Source organism: Harpia harpyja, chromosome 13, assembly GCF_026419915.1.
Source record: "Harpia harpyja isolate bHarHar1 chromosome 13, bHarHar1 primary haplotype, whole genome shotgun sequence".
Classification (NCBI taxonomy): Eukaryota; Metazoa; Chordata; class Aves; order Accipitriformes; family Accipitridae; genus Harpia; species Harpia harpyja.
Genome location: NC_068952.1, coordinates 15,132,345 through 15,137,711, shown reverse-complemented (window position 1 = coordinate 15,137,711; position 5,367 = coordinate 15,132,345). Strand labels below are relative to the sequence as shown.

The following is a 5,367-nucleotide window of genomic DNA, read 5'->3' as shown; positions in this document are numbered from 1 at the left end:
CTCTCCCAAATGTTAGCTGACCCAGACTAAAACCATGTCAAGGCTGCTCCACCACTTCAACAGGAAAGGCATTTGATGTTCCTTAATCTACCAGAATATGTGCAGCTCTTAGCCATAGACAGACCCATCTATACTGGTCAAAGGGAGGACTCAAGCCCCTTAAGTGAGACTCAGATGCATAAATTTCAGTTCAGACTGAGAATTCGCAAGGCCACCTGCAGTCATCATGGTTTCTGAAAGCCCAGAGACATAATTTTGCTGATAAATTCCTTAAGTAGCACTGCCTTTATTCAGAAGTAGTACCATTTTGGCAGGACTGAGTGCCCTGGCATGGTGAAAGCACCATCAGAAGTCACAAAACAGGCTTCTGTGATTTGACGACATCTGAAGGATCAGGTTTGGTAGGTCTGCTTGGGGTGACAACGGTGGTTTGAGCACAAAAGTGAGCAGCCTTGGCTGCTTCCATTCCAGGATCATGGATAGTGCTGGTGGTGAAACACTGAGCTGTGTGTCAGAGCTCCCATCCAAACATTCAAAGCCGTATCCTTCACCTCAGATAAGAACAACTGAGGCTTATGTGGAAGTACTCTGGGGTTTTCTGCTGAGTGGGGGATATGTGGATTTAGGATGCTAAGGGTGCTGTGGGTGTAGGGTCCTGGTTGCCTGTTTCCTGCAGAAGTCTTCTGTGTTATAACTTAAGGTGAATGGTAATATTAACACTGGCTGTTCGAAACAAAAGAGTGATCTTGATCTAGTCACTCATGCCCAAAGGGATGTGTGGGGCCCCTGAATACAGGAGGGGTTAAAAAGTGATTCCTATGATCAGCAGTGAATTTAAAGAAGCTCTGCAGTGTAGAGAAACAAGGGATTCCAGACACACTTCTCCATTTGGCATTTCTTTCAGCAGCTTGACTGACTGAGGCCTCTGGCTGCTGGGAATCCCATTGCTATGCATGTAAGTGCTTTGTGATCTCACAGGGGTTGCAGCCTGGGCTAAGACTGCACAGCCTGCTCTGGAAGCTGGGCCCCTGCAGCAGAAGTGAGCATAACATCACCATATGTGAGTCCCACTGAAGATGCAAGCAGCATTGGCCCAAGGAAATGGAAGGCGGGTGTCCGGTGTCCTCAGGTAATGCCTTGAACATGCGGTTATATGTCTGCGCCAGGGTAGACCACATGGCTGTAAATAAAAAGTGGTGCTTTGAAGCGAAGATGTGCTTGTCCATCTTAGCAGAACTTGTGCTAGCAAACAAAGAAATTCCTGAAAAAATGCTGCAGACACGTTCATATTCTCCATCTATTGACTCTGCATGAGAATTATCTACCCCTTACAGCACACTGCACTTCTCTGCATTTTACTTGTCTTGTCAGCCAGTCTTGCCCTTATATTTGAGAAATATTTGCATCTCATATTTTTTACCTGGATGTCCATCAAGCAACTACTTCAAGATAGACTTTGGACTAAGAATGCTCTGTTTGTCAAAGCTTATATACTGTTGATACCAGTAACTTTGTAGGATATCAGAGACTATTGAATATCCACTTTTTGAAGGCTGTAAACTGGCTTGTGTTGAATAATCAGAAATGAGAATCAATACTCAGTTTTTAAAGTTTAGATTTAGAGTTGTAAAATAAATCTTCCTACTTCCAGCACAATATTTAATGTGCACAGTGAGGAGGGAGTGTTAATTAAAAACCGTGTATGAGAATGACATATTTTGATAACAGGAACTGTTGTGAAATGTGGATTGTTTTTAGGATGTGCCAAAACATTAAAGAAAAAACTTAATAAAAGTGCATAAAATTCTACTTGCTTGCTATCTAAATAGACAACTAAAGTTAAATGGATGTAAATTTCTGTTTAGGCCTGCTTCAGTATTTTGACAGACACCTGGAGTAGGATGTGAACCAGATTTAACAGAAAACTGCTTAACACTTTGTGAAGAAGAGCCTTCCGCTAGGCTTAAGAACTGGATTAGAAATGACTGGATTTCTCATGAAGGAGGCATCAGTCATGAAGTTTTATTTCTTTGAGTGCTCTCAAGAGACCAGGCAGATCTGATCTGCAAGGAGCACTGCTGACTCAGGCTGCTGCGGGAAGGTGTCGAAGGTCAGCCAAGGAAATCTCTGACCTTCAGTTTGCCACTGACTGTCACTTGGGTTTTCCTGCCTGGAAGAGAGGCGGTGGCCTGGGGTAGCTGGGGAGGAAACAGAGACCAGAACCATTGACCTCAATCTAAACACAGTACAGAAAAAGACAATGAACTCTAGGAGGAAAAACACAGGAGTGATTTACCTAGGAGGAAGTGAGAATATTAAATTCTTTTAAGTAACTTCAGGAGGTGTAATAGAGGAAATCTATTGAAAACACACAGAGAAGACAGCTGTTTCTAGCCAGCCAGTCCTGTGACACACAGAAGTGTGGGATATCTACTATATAATTCATATTTTACAAATTATTAAATCTGTGAATGCCATGGGATTATTGCAGTTGTGCATTCGTACTGTTTTTCTGCATCTGGAAAAGTAGAAAGGTTATAAACTGTAATAAATTCATCCTAATTTATCTGTTCATCTGACTGTATATTCAACGTGGCAAAATTGTAAGCCCACTTGTCCAGTGTTGACAAAGATTTTTAATGTGGGTCACAGTGACCTGTGATGAAGTTGCTCTCATTGAAGGTCTGCTTTACCCGTTTTACATAGCACTACCTCTTGTTCTTCCTCTCCCTCTTCTCTCCTCTTCCCTCTTTCATATATCTAAAAATATGTTGTGTTTAATACAGAGAACTGTAGCTATGTGAATTGCCAAAATGCTGGTAAGATTTTGGTTTTTCCTTTTCTGCAGAGTTTGCACAAGTGTGTCGCCTTGGCTTTAAGTTTTCACAAGACTTCTGCTCTTGAAGCTTATCCTTACCAGAGAGTGAGAAGGCCTTTGTACAGTCAAGCTGCTTTTTAAAAAACATGGGAAAGTGGCTGGAAGACCAGTTTTTAACAGTGGACAAGTTATCAATAGTAACTTACACAATCACACTCCGAACAGAAATTCTTTGATTTTATTCATTACAATATTATATTACAGTGACTCTGGTTTCCATGTACTAGAAGTGTATATCATATCCTTATGTTCTTAGACACAGAGATCATTAACATACGTACAGGGTAATTCTTATACTCTAACTGCGCCTGGCTGACTGACGGCACCTATGCATGTGGAGGGGACAGAGCACCAGAATTTATGTCTCTTAAAGGAATTGTGTCCTGTCAGATGATGAAGATTAAATAATGGAAAGTATTTTCTTTCTCTCCAGTCTCTTGAGTTTGGTATTTTTATAAATCTTAACCCAGAGTATATCTTCATGCATTTTGAACATGAAAAAATATAGAATTTCTGTCTTTGTAAAGTACACATTCATTAAAAAGGAAGCTAGAAAACCATCTTTAGAGTAATACCTTCTATAAGAAAGAGACACAAAGAACCAACTTATCCTTCCCACACACAGCTAAATCTTAACAGCACAATTCTATAATGAAAGTGAAAATAAATTTTACTCCTTTCTCCTAATTGATGCCGTATTGCCAGGTAATTTCAAACCTTTTTGTATCCATGCCTAGGACGTTGTGCTCATGTTCAGTGCTGTGAAAGAAAATCCAGTAAAATTCTATTTTGCAATGCTGAAAGCAGTTCTGCAGTTTCAAGGAAAATAATAAATTTTGTCAAGTTGACAGTTAAGACTAAGTATGCCCAACTACAAGACACACTGAGTAAAACTGTACAGTTCTAAGCCTCTTCGTTTTCTGCCCAAAGTACCCCGAGAAACAATGTCTCCAGAATCTACCATGTAGCATATGGGTTAAAGGAAGAACATACTGACTTCTTACTATCAACGTGTCTCATCATTCCACACTTTGGCACATCTTCTCTTTATTCCCTGTACTAATATTGTAAGTGACTGAACACATAGAAATATATCTTACCATATCAGCATTTCCTTGACGTTAACAATGTCAAGCAATGACACCATAAAATAAGGAACTGAGAGCAGCTTTGAAAACCAATCCTTGCTAGGTTTAACTCTCTGTTGACTGGCCAAGCACAGAAAAGTGGTTTAACATTTTCTTTATTGCTTGTTCATTGTGTATCATTAAGGCTACACAACATGTTTGGGCTGCCTATTTCTCATTCCCATAATTAAAAGAATTCCCGAGTGCAGGAGTACTTCTGGGAAAGCAACAGAATTAGCTCAGTGCAGGACATTTGATTTATGTGAACTATTGTCTCTCTCGTATATTTTGTCTCCAGTCCTCTTAATTTAGGGAGATCTAGATATCAAATGCACGGGAATTTTGTGACAAGTGCTTTAGATTCAAGCTCACTATGGTTTTAACTTCACTAAGCAGTTTACTGTCCTCCAAATGTCTTTAGAGTTGAGGTAGTCTATTGGTACCCAGCAGGTCTGTAGAGCCTAGTAAATGGTTAAACCTAACTTTCTAACAATGACCATGTCAAGTGTGATGGTATGACCAATTTAAAGGTCTTTGGAAAGTTCTATTTTTCTTCTTTAGAGAATATAGTTATTTTTCACCTCTCCGAGTTTTCTTGACTCTGAGTCCTCGTGCAAATGAACACCAACTAGTAGGAATACTTCTGTAATTGCAGGGTGACATAATAAATAGGGGTGAGAAATTTCTAAAGCTGTTTGCGTCCTGGTTCACGGGCCCGTAGTGTTACATTTTTCTTGTGCACGCTTGGCAGCATTTGCTATCTAAGGGAATCTGCATCAGCTAATGGCAGAATTAGCTGTAGCAGTGTGGCAGACCTGTGATTATATACCATAGCTGGAAAATCATCATGGATACAACCCTGGACCTATACCTAATGGTAAACCCAGCACCTGTGGTATCTCAGTGATGTGTGCTTGTGAGCAGGAGGAAGGTGTGCTGTGGATCTTTGGAAAGGTCATGTTCCAGCAGGCCATGTGCCCTACAGTAAGATCTGGGTGGGTATGGGGAGAACATTTGGTTGGGACTCTGTCTTAAAAAACCCACAAATCAATATACTAAAGGAAATTTTCTACGCTGCCAGTTGGCATCTACTTCCAGTAAGAAATGAGAAAGTAGAGCTACATGCCAAATCTCCTGGTCATCTTCTGTGTTTGTCTTTCATGCTGTGCAGGTAGAAATATATAACCTTAATACGTAGTTTGCATAGTTTCAACCTGCTCTGTATTTCAAATGGTGAACGAAGAACTGTGTCACAGGCAAATTCTTGAGAAGATAAAAGCAAACCAACGAAACACTAGAGGAAAACCAGGCAGAAGATTTTATGTTACATAGCTGAGAAGCTAAGGCAGACATGCAGCTGGA

The 5,367-nt window shown here is 40.4% G+C and overlaps 1 long non-coding RNA gene across 1 annotated transcript; it reads left to right on the top strand.

The window, feature by feature from the left end:
- Positions 1-652: 652 nt before the first annotated feature.
- On the top strand, positions 653-3,304 carry LOC128150139 (uncharacterized). Its single transcript, XR_008237947.1, has 2 exons — positions 653-1,129; positions 1,866-3,304. It is a non-coding gene; the product is annotated as an uncharacterized LOC128150139 (long non-coding RNA).
- Positions 3,305-5,367: the final 2,063 nt, after the last annotated feature.